This window comes from Phyllobates terribilis, unplaced genomic scaffold (genome assembly GCF_046119375.1).
Source record: "Phyllobates terribilis strain yellow unplaced genomic scaffold, ASM4611937v1 Scaffold_3__8_contigs__length_932513732, whole genome shotgun sequence".
NCBI lineage: Eukaryota > Metazoa > Chordata > Amphibia > Anura > Dendrobatidae > Phyllobates > Phyllobates terribilis.
The window spans coordinates 418,582,586-418,605,966 of NW_027362763.1; the positions used below are offsets into that span (position 1 = coordinate 418,582,586).

Sequence of the window (23,381 nt, forward strand, 5' to 3'; positions counted from 1 at the left end):
GTGCACCTCTTCACTTCTACCGGGCGCTTTCCCCGTGAATGAATAGCGTAGAATTGGCAGATGCCCTGAGCCGAGAGTCCCCCACAGGAGGGAAGCGGCTCAAAGACCAGAAGCTCCCCTGCTCGACTGGTTTGTGGCTGAAGAACCACCCTTCGTGGGGTGTCGGCCATGGACCGCTTGACAGGGAAAAGGAGAGGATGGACTCCCCGGATCCCACTCAAGTCAATTCCAGGTAACCTTGCTTCTGAGGCTCTTCAGAAGTCTTCTCTTGTGGACAGGAAAAAACTAAGGGGTGTGGGTGGGAGGTGTCTTTTAACCTCTTGGGCGTTTCCTGTCCCTACAAGGATAAGAAGGACGACCTCCATGGTGCGGTCAGGAGGGACATCCTGGAAAACTCATTGTGGGACCTTAACCTCAGACACAGATGCCTGCTATTTAATTTAGCCAACATCATCCCTGTATGGAGCAGGCTGAGCTTCTGAGCCTGCTCCCCACACCTTGACCCGCACCATGATAGATACAGTCATGGAGCATTAAGGGCTTAAAGAATTTGTCCACTACTTGTCATACCCCACGACTGGCCCCGATAAAATAAAAAAGCTCACACTCCCCTCCCGTGCTGGTGCTGTTCCCGCGGTGTCAGCACTCGCTCTCCCCATGGCTCCTGTGCTGTTGTTGTGACACGAGATTCCCGGCACTCAATCAGCGCTGGTGTCACTGTCCCCGTCTCCTGTCGAACAAGAAGAGGAAGTCAGATCAGCTGCAGCCCGGACTTCTTGTTCATGTTAGATTTGTCTGAAGGCGGGGACAGGGATGCCAGCGCTAACTGGGCGTCGGGGTCACGTGTCACAACAACCGCATGAGAGCCCCGGAACGCGAGTGCAGACACTGCTGGAATGGTGCCAGCACAGGAGGAGAGTATAAGCTTTTTTTATATTTATCAGGGCCAAGTGTGGTGTATGACAAGGAGTTGTCCAAGAAGTGGACAACCCCTGCAAAGGAAGTAGATTTTGAGCTCTGTGTGACCCTAGGTTATGCCAGCAAGATATATAGGTAGTAAATAAAAAATATATACATATGGTCAATAAAACACAGACACACAAATTAAGTATTAACTAAACAACCATAAGTAAATTAAAAAAAAAAAAAAAATAGACTCAACCAGTAGTTTGCATTTGCTTCTGTTCAAGGTGTTTATTGCATCTCACAGGGCATACATGCACTGGGTCTTTAAACCATGATACAAAGGAAAGCCAGTTTGAAATTGATTTTAAATACTTGATCCCCATTTACAGTGTATGTTATCCCCACAGTAAATTCAGATACAACCATCGAATAAATAATTGAATTGAAAGACTTACAACAGGTGAACGTCGTTCCTATCCAATAGACTTCTACAAACAGCTGCCAAGCCACTTGTTAACACTGATCAACAGTGACCTCATTTGCATTCACCAAAACCTTAAGCCAAAGCAGTCAGCACACAACGGGATGAGTGTGTGAACGAAAAATGAAACGCGCACAATATGTACAAGAGGGGGTGGACCTTGCTGATTCACATGACATTCGGCCACAAGTGTTACAAACCTACTCACAGTCAACTCAGAGGAAAAAGTGCTAAAATAAACACAAAACAAGAAAATGAATGTACAATAAAATTTAAGATAAAAAAAAAAAAAGGAAATTGTAACGCTCCACGGAACCTAGTAGCCCTGCTGCAGCTACAGTGAAGAGATACGTTGATTCATTTTGCAAAACGGACCAATAGACTAGTTTGGGTGCAGAGACTGAAAAATATAATTAAAATATATATTATATTTAAAAATCAACAAAAAGAGAAATATGATGCATTTCTGATATGATCTGTCTGAATAGGATTGCATAACTATATACGTGGAGGATGGATTACCTTTCATATTCAATTAACTTATAAATAACTTTAAACATATAAAGTACCACAACAACAGCTTCCTTTTCCACAATTAATAGTCCTGTGGGTAGTTCTCACACACAAACAACGGGTTGTATTGGAGTGTTTTCTGCTGTCATCACACAAGATTTCATATTTGATAGAAGAAAAAACAGGGGATGTCCAAACATTATATACATTGAAACGTTCAAAAAACACAGACACATCTGTCCAGACTGCTCAGCACACAACAGCTGCGTGTTCTGCCCCCTTCAGGCAGGGGCAAGAAAAGCACTAGAAAGCCATGGTGGGGGGGGGGGGGGGCATTACACTCACTCATGGAAAACACTGGAAACACAAAAACACAGAAATGAACAAAATATGATATATAGTGGCGGGTTACTGCTAGGGTAATACAGGATCCTAATGATTACTTTCACAGCTGTGCTACGCGTTTCAGATGAGAGAAATCTAAGCACTGGGTTTGGTACTGGTGGCTCACTTAAAAAACTCTGAGCAGCAATCTGTTCTTCACAGGCTCCAGACTCACATATTCAGGTCACAAAACAGAATCTAGAAGAAAAAGATACAAATTAGCATTGTATAGGACAAGAATACATCTTGTAAACCTACTGCCATGTTATATACATGGACAGAGGTCAATCACTTTCTGACGCTTGCGTTTGCACAGATCCTGGTCCCTATTGCTATGAGGAACTGCTGCTCCGTGCTCATGGGCAGTGGTGACAGCGGTGGGGTTGGCGAGTACTACTTTACCAGACTGTTTGGCCCTACCCACCAAACTTAAAGTGACCCTCCACCTTGGGACAGAAAAGTGAATATACATTTGAAAAATTATAGTCACCCTAACTTTTGCCCTCTGTTTTTTTGGTTTTGATTTTACAGTGATCATTGTTGGTAAAAATTACTTGTATGAATAATTTAAGCAGTGAGAAAAAAAGTAATGTCCTTTAAACGGGTCTTTATAAAAGTAATATCCTCAGTGGAAGCCCTAGAAAGTAATTGGGTCACCTTTTGCACCCTAGACTATAAAAAAATACCCCTTTCTTCTGAAGGCAATTTTTGTTTCTCTACCTTTTCACATCCCCTTCTTCCAAGAGCCATAACTTTTTTATTTTTCCATCCATTTGTTTTTTTGCAGGACAAGTTGTAGGCTTGAATGACGCCATTCATTTTACCATTTAATGTACTGAAAAATGGGAAGTGTTTTTGTCTTTAAGGCATACATTCTATGGTAAAAGTTACTGTGAATCATGAGACTCCAGGTCGGTACAATTACAGTGATTAGAAACTTACATTATATTTTAGCTCCCTTAGGGAAATTGAACCTTTTATTGTTCAAGATTACACTATATACTGCAATACTGTGGTACTGCAGTATATAGCTTAAGCAATCGGTCTCAGCTAATAGCATCAGTGTCCTGCGATTGTGTCACTGGGAGCCAAACAGGAGCAGGTATGGCAAGCAGCAGCATGCTTTCCATTTATCTGCCGCTGTCAGAGATTGACAGAGGTGTTTAAATGGTTAACAGTCACCAGAGCTCATTTCCGGCTGCATCTGTCAGAGACAGACGCCGGCTATGCTGTATAGCCAGTATCAGCAGGTGTGAGCTCAGCTTCTGAGACCCTCCACACGCAATCACCCCCTCAATCACATACACGTATGTCATATTTGGTGAAGGGGTTAAAGGTTATAGTGTTACCCTTAAATAGTAATGCCCCAAGTGCCACCACTACTCAGATTGACGTTTCCTTCATATATACAAGAAAGCGGTTGCAGCCAGCAGAAGTGCATCGGTAATGCTAAACCACACCATCCCTGCCTTTCCTGTGCTGTGGGATAGATCTATTCAATATCATAATCTAATCTAATTTTCTTACATTCTTTAATTAAAAATTTCCTATCGCTCCCTGGCTACACTAACTGCATTATTTTTTTTCCCACTTCCTTTGAGTATCCCAGCATGCACTGGGATTATCAAACAAAGTGTTGTCGGGGGGCTGAGGCTGCGGTTACTGCTGCAGCCTCTGCCCCCTCCCTGAAACAAAGCGTCATCCAGGGGCAGAGGCTGCATTTACTGCTGCAGCCTCTGCCCCCTCCCTGAAACAAAGCGTCATCCAGGGGCAGAGGCTGCATTTACTGCTGCTGCCTCTGCCCCCTCCCTGAAACAAAGCGTCATCCATGGGCAGAGGCTGCATTTACTGCTGCTGCCTCTGTCCCCTCCCTGAAACAAAGCGTCATCCGGGGGCAGAGGCTGCATTTACTGCTGCTGCCTCTGTCCCCTCCCTGAAACAAAGCGTCATCCGGGGGCAGAGGCTGCATTTACTGCTGCAGCCTCAGCCCCCTCCCTGAAACAAAGCGTCATCCGGGGGCAGAGGCTGCATTTACTGCTGCAGCCTCTGCCCCCTCCCTGAAACAAAGCGTCATCCATGGGCAGAGGCTGCATTTACTGCTGCAGCCTCTGCCCCCTCCCTGAAACAAAGCGTCATCCATGGGCAGAGGCTGAGGTTACTGCTGCTGCCTCTGCCCCCTCCCTGAAACAAAGCGTCATCCATGGGCAGAGGCTGAGGTTACTGCTGCTGCCTCTGCCCCCTCCCTGAAACAAAGCGTCATCCATGGGCAGAGGCTGCATTTACTGCTGCAGCCTCTGCCCCCTCCCTGAAACAAAGCGTCATCCATGGGCAGAGGCTGCATTTACTGCTGCAGCCTCTGCCCCCTCCCTGAAACAAAGCGTCATCCAGGGGCAGAGGCTGCATTTACTGCTGCTGCCTCTGCCCCCTCCCTGAAACAAAGCGTCATCCATGGGCAGAGGCTGCATTTACTGCTGCTGCCTCTGTCCCCTCCCTGAAACAAAGCGTCATCCGGGGGCAGAGGCTGCATTTACTGCTGCAGCCTCAGCCCCCTCCCTGAAACAAAGCGTCATCCGGGGGCAGAGGCTGCATTTACTGCTGCAGCCTCTGCCCCCTCCCTGAAACAAAGCGTCATCCATGGGCAGAGGCTGCATTTACTGCTGCAGCCTCTGCCCCCTCCCTGAAACAAAGCGTCATCCATGGGCAGAGGCTGAGGTTACTGCTGCTGCCTCTGCCCCCTCCCTGAAACAAAGCGTCATCCATGGGCAGAGGCTGAGGTTACTGCTGCTGCCTCTGCCCCCTCCCTGAAACAAAGCGTCATCCATGGGCAGAGGCTGCATTTACTGCTGCAGCCTCTGCCCCCTCCCTGAAACAAAGCGTCATCCATGGGCAGAGGCTGCATTTACTGCTGCAGCCTCTGCCCCCTCCCTGAAACAAAGCGTCATCCATGGGCAGAGGCTGCATTTACTGCTGCTGCCTCTGCCCCCTCCCTGAAACAAAGCGTCATCCATGGGCAGAGGCTGCATTTACTGCTGCAGCCTCTGCCCCCTCCCTGAAACAAAGCGTCATCCATGGGCAGAGGCTGCATTTACTGCTGCAGCCTCTGCCCCCTCCCTGAAACAAAGCGTCATCCATGGGCAGAGGCTGCATTTACTGCTGCAGCCTCTGCCCCCTCCCTGAAACAAAGCGTCATCCATGGGCAGAGGCTGCATTTACTGCTGCAGCCTCTGCCCCCTCCCTGAAACAAAGCGTCATCCATGGGCAGAGGCTGCATTTACTGCTGCAGCCTCTGCCCCCTCCCTGAAACAAAGAGCCATCCGGGAGCAGAGGCTGCATTTACTGCTGCAGCCTCTGCCCCCTCCCTGAAACCAAGAGCCATCCGGGGGCAGAGGCTGCATTTACTGCTGCAGCCTCTGCCCCCTCCCTGAAACAAAGCGTCATCCATGGGCAGAGGCTGCATTTACTGCTGCAGCCTCTGCCCCCTCCCTGAAACAAAGCGTCATCCATGGGCAGAGGCTGCATTTACTGCTGCAGCCTCTGCCCCCTCCCTGAAACAAAGCGTCATCCATGGGCAGAGGCTGCATTTACTGCTGCAGCCTCTGCCCCCACCCTGAAACAAAGCGTCATCCATGGGCAGAGGCTGCATTTACTGCTGCAGCCTCTGCCCCCTCCCTGAAACAAAGCGTCATCCGGGGGCAGAGGCTGCATTTACTGCTGCAGCCTCTGCCCCCTCCCTGAAACAAAGCGTCATCCATGGGCAGAGGCTGCATTTACTGCTGCAGCCTCTGCCCCCTCCCTGAAACAAAGCGTCATCCATGGGCAGAGGCTGCGGTTACTGCTGCTGCCTCTGCCCCCTCCCTGAAACAAAGCGTCATCCATGGGCAGAGGCTGCATTTACTGCTGCAGCCTCTGCCCCCTCCCTGAAACAAAGCGTCATCCATGGGCAGAGGCTGCATTTACTGCTGCTGCCTCTGCCCCCTCCCTGAAACAAAGCGTCATCCATGGGCAGAGGCTGCATTTACTGCTGCTGCCTCTGCCCCCTCCCTGAAACAAAGCGTCATCCATGGGCAGAGGCTGCATTTACTGCTGCTGCCTCTGTCCCCTCCCTGAAACAAAGCGTCATCCGGGGGCAGAGGCTGCATTTACTGCTGCAGCCTCAGCCCCCTCCCTGAAACAAAGCGTCATCCATGGGCAGAGGCTGCATTTACTGCTGCAGCCTCTGCCCCCTCCCTGAAACAAAGCGTCATCCAGGGGCAGAGGCTGCATTTACTGCTGCTGCCTCTGCCCCCTCCCTGAAACAAAGCGTCATCCATGGGCAGAGGCTGCATTTACTGCTGCTGCCTCTGTCCCCTCCCTGAAACAAAGCGTCATCCGGGGGCAGAGGCTGCATTTACTGCTGCAGCCTCAGCCCCCTCCCTGAAACAAAGCGTCATCCGGGGGCAGAGGCTGCATTTACTGCTGCAGCCTCTGCCCCCTCCCTGAAACAAAGCGTCATCCATGGGCAGAGGCTGCATTTACTGCTGCAGCCTCTGCCCCCTCCCTGAAACAAAGCGTCATCCATGGGCAGAGGCTGAGGTTACTGCTGCTGCCTCTGCCCCCTCCCTGAAACAAAGCGTCATCCATGGGCAGAGGCTGAGGTTACTGCTGCTGCCTCTGCCCCCTCCCTGAAACAAAGCGTCATCCATGGGCAGAGGCTGCATTTACTGCTGCAGCCTCTGCCCCCTCCCTGAAACAAAGCGTCATCCATGGGCAGAGGCTGCATTTACTGCTGCAGCCTCTGCCCCCTCCCTGAAACAAAGCGTCATCCATGGGCAGAGGCTGCATTTACTGCTGCTGCCTCTGCCCCCTCCCTGAAACAAAGCGTCATCCATGGGCAGAGGCTGCATTTACTGCTGCAGCCTCTGCCCCCTCCCTGAAACAAAGCGTCATCCATGGGCAGAGGCTGCATTTACTGCTGCAGCCTCTGCCCCCTCCCTGAAACAAAGCGTCATCCATGGGCAGAGGCTGCATTTACTGCTGCAGCCTCTGCCCCCTCCCTGAAACAAAGCGTCATCCATGGGCAGAGGCTGCATTTACTGCTGCAGCCTCTGCCCCCTCCCTGAAACAAAGCGTCATCCATGGGCAGAGGCTGCATTTACTGCTGCAGCCTCTGCCCCCTCCCTGAAACAAAGAGCCATCCGGGAGCAGAGGCTGCATTTACTGCTGCAGCCTCTGCCCCCTCCCTGAAACCAAGAGCCATCCGGGGGCAGAGGCTGCATTTACTGCTGCAGCCTCTGCCCCCTCCCTGAAACAAAGCGTCATCCATGGGCAGAGGCTGCATTTACTGCTGCAGCCTCTGCCCCCTCCCTGAAACAAAGCGTCATCCATGGGCAGAGGCTGCATTTACTGCTGCAGCCTCTGCCCCCTCCCTGAAACAAAGCGTCATCCATGGGCAGAGGCTGCATTTACTGCTGCAGCCTCTGCCCCCACCCTGAAACAAAGCGTCATCCATGGGCAGAGGCTGCATTTACTGCTGCAGCCTCTGCCCCCTCCCTGAAACAAAGCGTCATCCGGGGGCAGAGGCTGCATTTACTGCTGCAGCCTCTGCCCCCTCCCTGAAACAAAGCGTCATCCATGGGCAGAGGCTGCATTTACTGCTGCAGCCTCTGCCCCCTCCCTGAAACAAAGCGTCATCCATGGGCAGAGGCTGCGGTTACTGCTGCTGCCTCTGCCCCCTCCCTGAAACAAAGCGTCATCCATGGGCAGAGGCTGCATTTACTGCTGCAGCCTCTGCCCCCTCCCTGAAACAAAGCGTCATCCATGGGCAGAGGCTGCATTTACTGCTGCTGCCTCTGCCCCCTCCCTGAAACAAAGCGTCATCCATGGGCAGAGGCTGCATTTACTGCTGCTGCCTCTGCCCCCTCCCTGAAACAAAGCGTCATCCATGGGCAGAGGCTGCATTTACTGCTGCAGCCTCTGCCCCCTCCCTGAAACAAAGCGTCATCCATGGGCAGAGGCTGCATTTACTGCTGCAGCCTCTGCCCCCTCCCTGAAACAAAGCGTCATCCATGGGCAGAGGCTGCATTTACTGCTGCAGCCTCTGCCCCCTCCCTGAAACAAAGCGTCATCCATGGGCAGAGGCTGCATTTACTGCTGCAGCCTCTGCCCCCTCCCTGAAACAAAGCGTCATCCATGGGCAGAGGCTGCATTTACTGCTGCTGCCTCTGCCCCCTCCCTGAAACAAAGCGTCATCCATGGGCAGAGGCTGCATTTACTGCTGCAGCCTCTGCCCCCTCCCTGAAACAAAGCGTCATCCATGGGCAGAGGCTGCATTTACTGCTGCAGCCTCTGCCCCCTCCCTGAAACAAAGAGCCATCTGGGAGCAGAGGCTGCATTTACTGCTGCAGCCTCTGCCCCCTCCCTGAAACAAAGAGCCATCCGGGGGCAGAGGCTGCATTTACTGCTGCAGCCTCTGCCCCCTCCCTGAAACAAAGCGTCATCCATGGGCAGAGGCTGCATTTACTGCTGCAGCCTCTGCCCCCTCCCTGAAACAAAGCGTCATCCATGGGCAGAGGCTGCATTTACTGCTGCAGCCTCTGCCCCCTCCCTGAAACAAAGCGTCATCCATGGGCAGAGGCTGCATTTACTGCTGCAGCCTCTGCCCCCTCCCTGAAACAAAGCGTCATCCATGGGCAGAGGCTGCATTTACTGCTGCAGCCTCTGCCCCCTCCCTGAAACAAAGAGCCATCTGGGAGCAGAGGCTGCATTTACTGCTGCAGCCTCTGCCCCCTCCCTGAAACAAAGAGCCATCCGGGGACAGAGGCTGCATTTACTGCTGCAGCCTCTGCCCCCTCCCTGAAACAAAGCGTCATCCATGGGCAGAGGCTGCATTTACTGCTGCAGCCTCTGCCCCCTCCCTGAAACAAAGAGTCATCCATGGGCAGAGGCTGCATTTACTGCTGCAGCCTCTGCCCCCTCCCTGAAACAAAGCGTCATCCATGGGCAGAGGCTGCATTTACTGCTGCAGCCTCTGCCCCCTCCCTGAAACAAAGCGTCATCCGGGGGCAGAGGCTGCATTTACTGCTGCAGCCTCTGCCCCCTCCCTGAAACAAAGCGTCATCCATGGGCAGAGGCTGCATTTACTGCTGCAGCCTCTGCCCCCTCCCTGAAACAAAGCGTCATCCATGGGCAGAGGCTGCGGTTACTGCTGCTGCCTCTGCCCCCTCCCTGAAACAAAGCGTCATCCATGGGCAGAGGCTGCATTTACTGCTGCAGCCTCTGCCCCCTCCCTGAAACAAAGCGTTATCCATGGGCAGAGGCTGCATTTACTGCTGCAGCCTCTGCCCCCTCCCTGAAACAAAGCGTCATCCATGGGCAGAGGCTGCATTTACTGCTGCAGCCTCTGCCCCCTCCCTGAAACAAAGCGTCATCCATGGGCAGAGGCTGCATTTACTGCTGCAGCCTCTGCCCCCTCCCTGAAACAAAGCGTCATCCATGGGCAGAGGCTGCATTTACTGCTGCAGCCTCTGCCCCCTCCCTGAAACAAAGAGCCATCTGGGAGCAGAGGCTGCATTTACTGCTGCAGCCTCTGCCCCCTCCCTGAAACAAAGAGCCATCCGGGGGCAGAGGCTGCATTTACTGCTGCAGCCTCTGCCCCCTCCCTGAAACAAAGCGTCATCCATGGGCAGAGGCTGCATTTACTGCTGCAGCCTCTGCCCCCTCCCTGAAACAAAGCGTCATCCATGGGCAGAGGCTGCATTTACTGCTGCAGCCTCTGCCCCCTCCCTGAAACAAAGCGTCATCCGGGGGCAGAGGCTGCATTTACTGCTGCAGCCTCTGCCCCCTCCCTGAAACAAAGCGTCATCCATGGGCAGAGGCTGCATTTACTGCTGCAGCCTCTGCCCCCTCCCTGAAACAAAGCGTCATCCATGGGCAGAGGCTGCATTTACTGCTGCAGCCTCTGCCCCCTCCCTGAAACAAAGCGTCATCCATGGGCAGAGGCTGCATTTACTGCTGCTGCCTCTGCCCCCTCCCTGAAACAAAGCGTCATCCATGGGCAGAGGCTGCATTTACTGCTGCAGCCTCTGCCCCCTCCCTGAAACAAAGAGCCATCTGGGAGCAGAGGCTGCATTTACTGCTGCAGCCTCTGCCCCCTCCCTGAAACAAAGAGCCATCCGGGGGCAGAGGCTGCATTTACTGCTGCAGCCTCTGCCCCCTCCCTGAAACAAAGCGTCATCCATGGGCAGAGGCTGCATTTACTGCTGCAGCCTCTGCCCCCTCCCTGAAACAAAGCGTCATCCATGGGCAGAGGCTGCATTTACTGCTGCAGCCTCTGCCCCCTCCCTGAAACAAAGCGTCATCCATGGGCAGAGGCTGCATTTACTGCTGCAGCCTCTGCCCCCTCCCTGAAACAAAGCGTCATCCATGGGCAGAGGCTGCATTTACTGCTGCAGCCTCTGCCCCCTCCCTGAAACAAAGCGTCATCCATGGGCAGAGGCTGCATTTACTGCTGCAGCCTCTGCCCCCTCCCTGAAACAAAGCGTCATCCATGGGCAGAGGCTGCATTTACTGCTGCAGCCTCTGCCCCCTCCCTGAAACAAAGCGTCATCCGGGGGCAGAGGCTGCATTTACTGCTGCAGCCTCTGCCCCCTCCCTGAAACAAAGCGTCATCCATGGGCAGAGGCTGCATTTACTGCTGCAGCCTCTGCCCCCTCCCTGAAACAAAGCGTCATCCATGGGCAGAGGCTGCGGTTACTGCTGCTGCCTCTGCCCCCTCCCTGAAACAAAGCGTCATCCATGGGCAGAGGCTGCATTTACTGCTGCAGCCTCTGCCCCCTCCCTGAAACAAAGCGTCATCCATGGGCAGAGGCTGCATTTACTGCTGCTGCCTCTGCCCCCTCCCTGAAACAAAGCGTCATCCATGGGCAGAGGCTGCATTTACTGCTGCTGCCTCTGCCCCCTCCCTGAAACAAAGCGTCATCCATGGGCAGAGGCTGCATTTACTGCTGCAGCCTCTGCCCCCTCCCTGAAACAAAGCGTCATCCATGGGCAGAGGCTGCATTTACTGCTGCAGCCTCTGCCCCCTCCCTGAAACAAAGCGTCATCCATGGGCAGAGGCTGCATTTACTGCTGCAGCCTCTGCCCCCTCCCTGAAACAAAGCGTCATCCATGGGCAGAGGCTGCATTTACTGCTGCAGCCTCTGCCCCCTCCCTGAAACAAAGAGCCATCTGGGAGCAGAGGCTGCATTTACTGCTGCAGCCTCTGCCCCCTCCCTGAAACAAAGAGCCATCCGGGGGCAGAGGCTGCATTTACTGCTGCAGCCTCTGCCCCCTCCCTGAAACAAAGCGTCATCCATGGGCAGAGGCTGCATTTACTGCTGCAGCCTCTGCCCCCTCCCTGAAACAAAGCGTCATCCATGGGCAGAGGCTGCATTTACTGCTGCAGCCTCTGCCCCCTCCCTGAAACAAAGCGTCATCCATGGGCAGAGGCTGCATTTACTGCTGCAGCCTCTGCCCCCTCCCTGAAACAAAGCGTCATCCATGGGCAGAGGCTGCATTTACTGCTGCAGCCTCTGCCCCCTCCCTGAAACAAAGCGTCATCCATGGGCAGAGGCTGCATTTACTGCTGCAGCCTCTGCCCCCTCCCTGAAACAAAGAGCCATCTGGGAGCAGAGGCTGCATTTACTGCTGCAGCCTCTGCCCCCTCCCTGAAACAAAGAGCCATCCGGGGGCAGAGGCTGCATTTACTGCTGCAGCCTCTGCCCCCTCCCTGAAACAAAGCGTCATCCATGGGCAGAGGCTGCATTTACTGCTGCAGCCTCTGCCCCCTCCCTGAAACAAAGAGTCATCCATGGGCAGAGGCTGCATTTACTGCTGCAGCCTCTGCCCCCTCCCTGAAACAAAGCGTCATCCATGGGCAGAGGCTGCATTTACTGCTGCAGCCTCTGCCCCCTCCCTGAAACAAAGCGTCATCCATGGGCAGAGGCTGCATTTACTGCTGCAGCCTCTGCCCCCTCCCTGAAACAAAGCGTCATCCATGGGCAGAGGCTGCATTTACTGCTGCAGCCTCTGCCCCCTCCCTGAAACAAAGCGTCATCCATGGGCAGAGGCTGCATTTACTGCTGCAGCCTCTGCCCACTCCCTGAAACAAAGAGCCATCTGGGAGCAGAGGCTGCATTTACTGCTGCTGCCTCTGCCCCCTCCCTGAAACAAAGCGTCATCCGGGGGCAGAGGCTGCATTTACTGCTGCAGCCTCTGCCCCCTCCCTGAAACAAAGAGCCATCTGGGAGCAGAGGCTGCATTTACTGCTGCAGCCTCTGCCCCCTCCCTGAAACAAAGCGTCATCCATGGGCAGAGGCTGCATTTACTGCTGCAGCCTCTGCCCCCTCCCTGAAACAAAGCGTCATCCGGGGGCAGAGGCTGCATTTACTGCTGCAGCCTCTGCCCCCTCCCTGAAACAAAGCGTCATCCGGGGGCAGAGGCTGCATTTACTGCTGCAGCCTCTGCCCCCTCCCTGAAACAAAGAGCCATCTGGGAGCAGAGGCTGCATTTACTGCTGCTGCCTCTGCCCCCTCCCTGAAACAAAGCGTCATCCGGGGGCAGAGGCTGCATTTACTGCTGCAGCCTCTGCCCCCTCCCTGAAACAAAGAGCCATCTGGGAGCAGAGGCTGCATTTACTGCTGCAGCCTCTGCCCCCTCCCTGAAACAAAGCGTCATCCATGGGCAGAGGCTGCATTTACTGCTGCTGCCTCTGTCCCCTCCCTGAAACAAAGCGTCATCCGGGGGCAGAGGCTGCATTTACTGCTGCAGCCTCAGCCCCCTCCCTGAAACAAAGCGTCATCCGGGGGCAGAGGCTGCATTTACTGCTGCAGCCTCTGCCCCCTCCCTGAAACAAAGCGTCATCCATGGGCAGAGGCTGCATTTACTGCTGCAGCCTCTGCCCCCTCCCTGAAACAAAGCGTCATCCATGGGCAGAGGCTGAGGTTACTGCTGCTGCCTCTGCCCCCTCCCTGAAACAAAGCGTCATCCATGGGCAGAGGCTGAGGTTACTGCTGCTGCCTCTGCCCCCTCCCTGAAACAAAGCGTCATCCATGGGCAGAGGCTGCATTTACTGCTGCAGCCTCTGCCCCCTCCCTGAAACAAAGCGTCATCCATGGGCAGAGGCTGCATTTACTGCTGCAGCCTCTGCCCCCTCCCTGAAACAAAGCGTCATCCATGGGCAGAGGCTGCATTTACTGCTGCTGCCTCTGCCCCCTCCCTGAAACAAAGCGTCATCCATGGGCAGAGGCTGCATTTACTGCTGCAGCCTCTGCCCCCTCCCTGAAACAAAGCGTCATCCATGGGCAGAGGCTGCATTTACTGCTGCAGCCTCTGCCCCCTCCCTGAAACAAAGCGTCATCCATGGGCAGAGGCTGCATTTACTGCTGCAGCCTCTGCCCCCTCCCTGAAACAAAGCGTCATCCATGGGCAGAGGCTGCATTTACTGCTGCAGCCTCTGCCCCCTCCCTGAAACAAAGCGTCATCCATGGGCAGAGGCTGCATTTACTGCTGCAGCCTCTGCCCCCTCCCTGAAACAAAGAGCCATCCGGGAGCAGAGGCTGCATTTACTGCTGCAGCCTCTGCCCCCTCCCTGAAACAAAGAGCCATCCGGGGGCAGAGGCTGCATTTACTGCTGCAGCCTCTGCCCCCTCCCTGAAACAAAGCGTCATCCATGGGCAGAGGCTGCATTTACTGCTGCAGCCTCTGCCCCCTCCCTGAAACAAAGCGTCATCCATGGGCAGAGGCTGCATTTACTGCTGCAGCCTCTGCCCCCTCCCTGAAACAAAGCGTCATCCATGGGCAGAGGCTGCATTTACTGCTGCAGCCTCTGCCCCCACCCTGAAACAAAGCGTCATCCATGGGCAGAGGCTGCATTTACTGCTGCAGCCTCTGCCCCCTCCCTGAAACAAAGCGTCATCCGGGGGCAGAGGCTGCATTTACTGCTGCAGCCTCTGCCCCCTCCCTGAAACAAAGCGTCATCCATGGGCAGAGGCTGCATTTACTGCTGCAGCCTCTGCCCCCTCCCTGAAACAAAGCATCATCCATGGGCAGAGGCTGCGGTTACTGCTGCTGCCTCTGCCCCCTCCCTGAAACAAAGCGTCATCCATGGGCAGAGGCTGCATTTACTGCTGCAGCCTCTGCCCCCTCCCTGAAACAAAGCGTCATCCATGGGCAGAGGCTGCATTTACTGCTGCTGCCTCTGCCCCCTCCCTGAAACAAAGCGTCATCCATGGGCAGAGGCTGCATTTACTGCTGCTGCCTCTGCCCCCTCCCTGAAACAAAGCGTCATCCATGGGCAGAGGCTGCATTTACTGCTGCAGCCTCTGCCCCCTCCCTGAAACAAAGCGTCATCCATGGGCAGAGGCTGCATTTACTGCTGCAGCCTCTGCCCCCTCCCTGAAACAAAGCGTCATCCATGGGCAGAGGCTGCATTTACTGCTGCAGCCTCTGCCCCCTCCCTGAAACAAAGCGTCATCCATGGGCAGAGGCTGCATTTACTGCTGCAGCCTCTGCCCCCTCCCTGAAACAAAGCGTCATCCATGGGCAGAGGCTGCATTTACTGCTGCTGCCTCTGCCCCCTCCCTGAAACAAAGCGTCATCCATGGGCAGAGGCTGCATTTACTGCTGCAGCCTCTGCCCCCTCCCTGAAACAAAGCGTCATCCATGGGCAGAGGCTGCATTTACTGCTGCAGCCTCTGCCCCCTCCCTGAAACAAAGAGCCATCTGGGAGCAGAGGCTGCATTTACTGCTGCAGCCTCTGCCCCCTCCCTGAAACAAAGAGCCATCCGGGGGCAGAGGCTGCATTTACTGCTGCAGCCTCTGCCCCCTCCCTGAAACAAAGCGTCATCCATGGGCAGAGGCTGCATTTACTGCTGCAGCCTCTGCCCCCTCCCTGAAACAAAGCGTCATCCATGGGCAGAGGCTGCATTTACTGCTGCAGCCTCTGCCCCCTCCCTGAAACAAAGCGTCATCCATGGGCAGAGGCTGCATTTACTGCTGCAGCCTCTGCCCCCTCCCTGAAACAAAGCGTCATCCATGGGCAGAGGCTGCATTTACTGCTGCAGCCTCTGCCCCCTCCCTGAAACAAAGAGCCATCTGGGAGCAGAGGCTGCATTTACTGCTGCAGCCTCTGCCCCCTCCCTGAAACAAAGAGCCATCCGGGGACAGAGGCTGCATTTACTGCTGCAGCCTCTGCCCCCTCCCTGAAACAAAGCGTCATCCATGGGCAGAGGCTGCATTTACTGCTGCAGCCTCTGCCCCCTCCCTGAAACAAAGAGTCATCCATGGGCAGAGGCTGCATTTACTGCTGCAGCCTCTGCCCCCTCCCTGAAACAAAGCGTCATCCATGGGCAGAGGCTGCATTTACTGCTGCAGCCTCTGCCCCCTCCCTGAAACAAAGCGTCATCCGGGGGCAGAGGCTGCATTTACTGCTGCAGCCTCTGCCCCCTCCCTGAAACAAAGCGTCATCCATGGGCAGAGGCTGCATTTACTGCTGCAGCCTCTGCCCCCTCCCTGAAACAAAGCGTCATCCATGGGCAGAGGCTGCGGTTACTGCTGCTGCCTCTGCCCCCTCCCTGAAACAAAGCGTCATCCATGGGCAGAGGCTGCATTTACTGCTGCAGCCTCTGCCCCCTCCCTGAAACAAAGCGTTATCCATGGGCAGAGGCTGCATTTACTGCTGCAGCCTCTGCCCCCTCCCTGAAACAAAGCGTCATCCATGGGCAGAGGCTGCATTTACTGCTGCAGCCTCTGCCCCCTCCCTGAAACAAAGCGTCATCCATGGGCAGAGGCTGCATTTACTGCTGCAGCCTCTGCCCCCTCCCTGAAACAAAGCGTCATCCATGGGCAGAGGCTGCATTTACTGCTGCAGCCTCTGCCCCCTCCCTGAAACAAAGAGCCATCTGGGAGCAGAGGCTGCATTTACTGCTGCAGCCTCTGCCCCCTCCCTGAAACAAAGAGCCATCCGGGGGCAGAGGCTGCATTTACTGCTGCTGCCTCTGCCCCCTCCCTGAAACAAAGCGTCATCCGGGGGCAGAGGCTGCATTTACTGCTGCAGCCTCTGCCCCCTCCCTGAAACAAAGCGTCATCCGGGGGCAGAGGCTGCATTTACTGCTGCAGCCTCTGCCCCCTCCCTGAAACAAAGCGTCATCCATGGGCAGAGGCTGCATTTACTGCTGCAGCCTCTGCCCCCTCCCTGAAACAAAGAGTCATCCATGGGCAGAGGCTGCATTTACTGCTGCAGCCTCTGCCCCCTCCCTGAAACAAAGCGTCATCCATGGGCAGAGGCTGCATTTACTGCTGCAGCCTCTGCCCCCTCCCTGAAACAAAGCGTCATCCATGGGCAGAGGCTGCATTTACTGCTGCAGCCTCTGCCCCCTCCCTGAAACAAAGCGTCATCCGGGGGCAGAGGCTGCATTTACTGCTGCAGCCTCTGCCCCCTCCCTGAAACAAAGCGTCATCCATGGGCAGAGGCTGCATTTACTGCTGCAGCCTCTGCCCCCTCCCTGAAACAAAGCGTCATCCATGGGCAGAGGCTGAGGTTACTGCTGCTGCCTCTGCCCCCTCCCTGAAACAAAGCGTCATCCATGGGCAGAGGCTGCATTTACTGCTGCAGCCTCTGCCCCCTCCCTGAAACAAAGCGTCATCCATGGGCAGAGGCTGCATTTACTGCTGCAGCCTCTGCCCCCTCCCTGAAACAAAGCGTCATCCAGGGGCAGAGGCTGCATTTACTGCTGCAGCCTCTGCCCCCTCCCTGAAACAAAGCGTCAACCATGGGCAGAGGCTGCATTTACTGCTGCAGCCTCTGCCCCCTCCCTGAAACAAAGCGTCATCCATGGGCAGAGGCTGCATTTACTGCTGCAGCCTCTGCCCCCTCCCTGAAACAAAGCGTCATCCATGGGCAGAGGCTGCATTTACTGCTGCAACCTCTGCCCCCTCCCTGAAACAAAGCGTCATCCATGGGCAGAGGCTGCATTTACTGCTGCTGCCTCTGCCCCCTCCCTGAAACAAAGCGTCATCCATGGGCAGAGGCTGCATTTACTGCTGCAGCCTCTGCCCCCTCCCTGAAACAAAGAGCCATCTGGGAGCAGAGGCTGCATTTACTGCTGCAGCCTCTGCCCCCTCCCTGAAACAAAGAGCCATCCGGGGGCAGAGGCTGCATTTACTGCTGCAGCCTCTGCCCCCTCCCTGAAACAAAGCGTCATCCATGGGCAGAGGCTGCATTTACTGCTGCAGCCTCTGCCCCCTCCCTGAAACAAAGCGTCATCCATGGGCAGAGGCTGCATTTACTGCTGCAGCCTCTGCCCCCTCCCTGAAACAAAGCGTCATCCATGGGCAGAGGCTGCATTTACTGCTGCAGCCTCTGCCCCCTCCCTGAAACAAAGCGTCATCCATGGGCAGAGGCTGCATTTACTGCTGCAGCCTCTGCCCCCTCCCTGAAACAAAGCGTCATCCATGGGCAGAGGCTGCATTTACTGCTGCAGCCTCTGCCCCCTCCCTGAAACAAAGCGTCATCCGGGGGCAGAGGCTGCATTTACTGCTGCAGCCTCTGCCCCCTCCCTGAAACAAAGCGTCATCCATGGGCAGAGGCTGCATTTACTGCTGCAGCCTCTGCCCCCTCCCTGAAACAAAGCGTCATCCATGGGCAGAGGCTGCGGTTACTGCTGCTGCCTCTGCCCCCTCCCTGAAACAAAGCGTCATCCATGGGCAGAGGCTGCATTTACTGCTGCAGCCTCTGCCCCCTCCCTGAAACAAAGCGTCATCCATGGGCAGAGGCTGCATTTACTGCTGCTGCCTCTGCCCCCTCCCTGAAACAAAGCGTCATCCATGGGCAGAGGCTGCATTTACTGCTGCTGCCTCTGCCCCCTCCCTGAAACAAAGCGTCATCCATGGGCAGAGGCTGCATTTACTGCTGCAGCCTCTGCCCCCTCCCTGAAACAAAGCGTCATCCATGGGCAGAGGCTGCATTTACTGCTGCAGCCTCTGCCCCCTCCCTGAAACAAAGCGTCATCCATGGGCAGAGGCTGCATTTACTGCTGCAGCCTCTGCCCCCTCCCTGAAACAAAGCGTCATCCATGGGCAGAGGCTGCATTTACTGCTGCAGCCTCTGCCCCCTCCCTGAAACAAAGAGCCATCTGGGAGCAGAGGCTGCATTTACTGCTGCAGCCTCTGCCCCCTCCCTGAAACAAAGAGCCATCCGGGGGCAGAGGCTGCATTTACTGCTGCAGCCTCTGCCCCCTCCCTGAAACAAAGCGTCATCCATGGGCAGAGGCTGCATTTACTGCTGCAGCCTCTGCCCCCTCCCTGAAACAAAGCGTCATCCATGGGCAGAGGCTGCATTTACTGCTGCAGCCTCTGCCCCCTCCCTGAAACAAAGCGTCATCCATGGGCAGAGGCTGCATTTACTGCTGCAGCCTCTGCCCCCTCCCTGAAACAAAGCGTCATCCATGGGCAGAGGCTGCATTTACTGCTGCAGCCTCTGCCCCCTCCCTGAAACAAAGCGTCATCCATGGGCAGAGGCTGCATTTACTGCTGCAGCCTCTGCCCCCTCCCTGAAACAAAGAGCCATCTGGGAGCAGAGGCTGCATTTACTGCTGCAGCCTCTGCCCCCTCCCTGAAACAAAGAGCCATCCGGGGGCAGAGGCTGCATTTACTGCTGCAGCCTCTGCCCCCTCCCTGAAACAAAGCGTCATCCATGGGCAGAGGCTGCATTTACTGCTGCAGCCTCTGCCCCCTCCCTGAAACAAAGAGTCATCCATGGGCAGAGGCTGCATTTACTGCTGCAGCCTCTGCCCCCTCCCTGAAACAAAGCGTCATCCATGGGCAGAGGCTGCATTTACTGCTGCAGCCTCTGCCCCCTCCCTGAAACAAAGCGTCATCCATGGGCAGAGGCTGCATTTACTGCTGCAGCCTCTGCCCCCTCCCTGAAACAAAGCGTCATCCATGGGCAGAGGCTGCATTTACTGCTGCAGCCTCTGCCCCCTCCCTGAAACAAAGCGTCATCCATGGGCAGAGGCTGCATTTACTGCTGCAGCCTCTGCCCACTCCCTGAAACAAAGAGCCATCTGGGAGCAGAGGCTGCATTTACTGCTGCTGCCTCTGCCCCCTCCCTGAAACAAAGCGTCATCCGGGGGCAGAGGCTGCATTTACTGCTGCAGCCTCTGCCCCCTCCCTGAAACAAAGAGCCATCTGGGAGCAGAGGCTGCATTTACTGCTGCAGCCTCTGCCCCCTCCCTGAAACAAAGCGTCATCCATGGGCAGAGGCTGCATTTACTGCTGCAGCCTCTGCCCCCTCCCTGAAACAAAGCGTCATCCGGGGGCAGAGGCTGCATTTACTGCTGCAGCCTCTGCCCCCTCCCTGAAACAAAGCGTCATCCGGGGGCAGAGGCTGCATTTACTGCTGCAGCCTCTGCCCCCTCCCTGAAACAAAGAGCCATCTGGGAGCAGAGGCTGCATTTACTGCTGCAGCCTCTGCCCCCTCCCTGAAACAAAGCGTCATCCATGGGCAGAGGCTGCATTTACTGCTGCAGCCTCTGCCCCCTCCCTGAAACAAAGCGTCATCCATGGGCAGAGGCTGCATTTACTGCTGCAGCCTCTGCCCCCTCCCTGAAACAAAGCGTCATCCATGGGCAGAGGCTGCATTTACTGCTGCAGCCTCTGCCCCCTCCCTGAAACAAAGCGTCATCCATGGGCAGAGGCTGCATTTACTGCTGCAGCCTCTGCCCCCTCCCTGAAACAAAGCGTCATCCGGGGGCAGAGGCTGCATTTACTGCTGCTGCCTCTGCCCCCTCCCTGAAACAAAGCGTCATCCATGGGCAGAGGCTGCATTTACTGCTGCTGCCTCTGCCCCCTCCCTGAAACAAAGCGTCATCCATGGGCAGAGGCTGCATTTACTGCTGCAGCCTCTGCCCCCTCCCTGAAACAAAGCGTCATCCATGGGCAGAGGCTGCATTTACTGCTGCAGCCTCTGCCCCCTCCCTGAAACAAAGCGTCATCCGGGGGCAGAGGCTGCATTTACTGCTGCAGCCTCTGCCCCCTCCCTGAAACAAAGAGCCATCTGGGAGCAGAGACTGCATTTACTGCTGCAGCCTCTGCCCCCTCCCTGAAACAAAGCGTCATCCATGGGCAGAGGCTGCATTTACTGCTGTAGCCTCTGCCCCCTCCCTTAAACAAAGCGTCATCCGGGGGCAGAGGCTGCATTTACTGCTGCAGCCTCTGCCCCCTCCCTGAAACAAAGAGCCATCTGGGAGCAGAGGCTGCATTTACTGCTGCAGCCTCTGCCCCCTCCCTGAAACAAAGCGTCATCCATGGGCAGAGGCTGCATTTACTGCTGCAGCCTCTGCCCCCTCCCTGAAACAAAGCGTCATCCGGGGGCAGAGGCTGCATTTACTGCTGCAGCCTCTGCCCCCTCCCTGAAACAAAGAGCCATCTGGGAGCAGAGGCTGCATTTACTGCTGCAGCCTCTGCCCCCTCCCTGAAACAAAGAGTCATCCATGGGCAGAGGCTGCATTTACTGCTGCAGCCTCTGCCCCCTCCCTGAAACAAAGCGTCATCCATGGGCAGAGGCTGCATTTACTGCTGCAGCCTCTGCCCCCTCCCTGAAACAAAGCGTCATCCATGGGCAGAGGCTGCATTTACTGCTGCAGCCTCTGCCCCCTCCCTGAAACAAAGCGTCATCCATGGGCAGAGGCTGCATTTACTGCTGCAGCCTCTGCCCCCTCCCTGAAACAAAGCGTCATCCATGGGCAGAGGCTGCATTTACTGCTGCTGCCTCTGCCCCCTCCCTGAAACAAAGCGTCATCCATGGGCAGAGGCTGCATTTACTGCTGCAGCCTCTGCCCCCTCCCTGAAACAAAGCGTCATCCATGGGCAGAGGCTGCATTTACTGCTGCAGCCTCTGCCCCCTCCCTGAAACAAAGCGTCATCCATGGGCAGAGGCTGCATTTACTGCTGCAGCCTCTGCCCCCTCCCTGAAACAAAGCGTCATCCATGGGCAGAGGCTGCATTTACTGCTGCTGCCTCTGCCCCCTCCCTGAAACAAAGCGTCATCCATGGGCAGAGGCTGCATTTACTGCTGCAGCCTCTGCCCCCTCCCTGAAACAAAGAGCCATCTGGGAGCAGAGGCTGCATTTACTGCTGCAGCCTCTGCCCCCTCCCTGAAACAAAGCCATCCGGGGGCAGAGGCTGCATTTACTGCTGCAGCCTCTGCCCCCTCCCTGAAACAAAGAGCCATCTGGGAGCAGAGGCTGCATTTACTGCTGCAGCCTCTGCCCCCTCCCTGAAACAAAGCGTCATCCATGGGCAGAGGCTGCATTTACTGCTGCAGCCTCTGCCCCCTCCCTGAAACAAAGAGTCATCCATGGGCAGAGGCTGCATTTACTGCTGCAGCCTCTGCCCCCTCCCTGAAACAAAGAGCCATCCATGGGCAGAGGCTGCATTTACTGCTGCAGCCTCTGCCCCCTCCCTGAAACAAAGCGTCATCCATGGGCAGAGGCTGCATTTACTGCTGCAGCCTCTGCCCCCTCCCTGAAACAAAGCGTCATCCGGGGGCAGAGGCTGCGGTTACTGCTGCAGCCTCTGCCCCCTCCCTGAAACAAAGCGTCATCCATGGGCAGAGGCTGCATTTACTGCTGCAGCCTCTGCCCCCTCCCTGAAACAAAGAGCCATCCGGGGGCAGAGGCTGCATTTACTGCTGCAGCCTCTGCCCCCTCCCTGAAACAAAGCGTCATCCATGGGCAGAGGCTGCATTTACTGCTGTAGCCTCTGCCCCCTCCCTGAAACAAAGAGTCATCCATGGGCAGAGGCTGCATTTACTGCTGCAGCCTCTGCCCCCTCCCTGAAACAAAGCGTCATCCATGGGCAGAGGCTGCATTTACTGCTGCAGCCTCTGCCCCCTCCCTGAAACAAAGCGTCATCCATGGGCAGAGGCTGCATTTACTGCTGCAGCCTCTGCCCCCTCCCTGAAACAAAGCGTCATCCGGGGGCAGAGGCTGCATTTACTGCTGCAGCCTCTGCCCCCTCCCTGAAACAAAGCGTCATCCAGGGGCAGAGGCTGCGGTTACTGCTGCTGCCTCTGCCCCCTCCCTGAAACAAAGAGCCATCTGGGAGCAGAGGCTGCATTTACTGCTGCAGCCTCTGCCCCCTCCCTGAAACAAAGCGTCATCCAGGGGCAGAGGCTGCGGTTACTGCTGCAGCCTCTGCCCCCTCCCTGAAACAAAGCGTCATCCAGGGGCAGAGGCTGCGGTTACTGCTGCAGCCTCTGCCCCCTCCCTGAAACAAAGAGCCATCCATGGGCAGAGGCTGCATTTACTGCTGCAGCCTCTGCCCCCTCCCTGAAACAAAGCGTCATCCATGGGCAGAGGCTGCATTTACTGCTGTAGCCTCTGCCCCCTCCCTGAAACAAAGCGTCATCCGGGGGCAGAGGCTGCGGTTACTGCTGCTGCCTCTGCCCCCTCCCTGAAACAAAGAGTCATCTGGGGGCAGAGGCTGCATTTACTGCTGCTGCCTCTGCCCCCTCCCTGAAACAAAGAGTCATCTGGGGGCAGAGGCTGCATTTGCTGCTGCAGCCTCTGCCCCCTCCCTGAAACAAAGCGTCATCCATGGGCAGAGGCTGCATTTACTGCTGCAGCCTCTGCCCCCTCCCTGAAACAAAGCGTCATCCATGGGCAGAGGCTGCGGTTACTGCTGCTGCCTCTGCCCCCTCCCTGAAACAAAGCGTCATCCATGGGCAGAGGCTGCATTTACTGCTGCTGCCTCTGCCCCCTCCCTGAAACAAAGCGTCATCCATGGGCAGAGGCTGCATTTACTGCTGCAGCCTCTGCCCCCTCCCTGAAACAAAGCGTCATCCATGGGCAGAGGCTGCATTTACTGCTGCAGCCTCTGCCCCCTCCCTGAAACAAAGCGTCATCCGGGGGCAGAGGCTGCATTTACTGCTGCAGCCTCTGCCCCCTCCCTGAAACAAAGAGCCATCTGGGAGCAGAGACTGCATTTACTGCTGCAGCCTCTGCCCCCTCCCTGAAACAAAGCGTCATCCATGGGCAGAGGCTGCATTTACTGCTGTAGCCTCTGCCCCCTCCCTTAAACA

General features: G+C 56.0%; 1 protein-coding gene across 1 annotated transcript in view; it reads right to left on the bottom strand.

Annotated features, from left to right (window-relative positions):
* Positions 1 to 1,174: 1,174 nt before the first annotated feature.
* SNAP91 (synaptosome associated protein 91) overlaps positions 1,175 to 23,381 on the bottom strand; it is a 211,750-nt gene continuing 189,543 nt past the window's right edge. The window contains exon 30 of the mRNA XM_073675642.1: positions 1,175 to 2,482. The gene's annotated coding sequence lies outside the window, so the exon portion shown is untranslated. The remainder of the gene's footprint in view (positions 2,483 to 23,381) is intronic.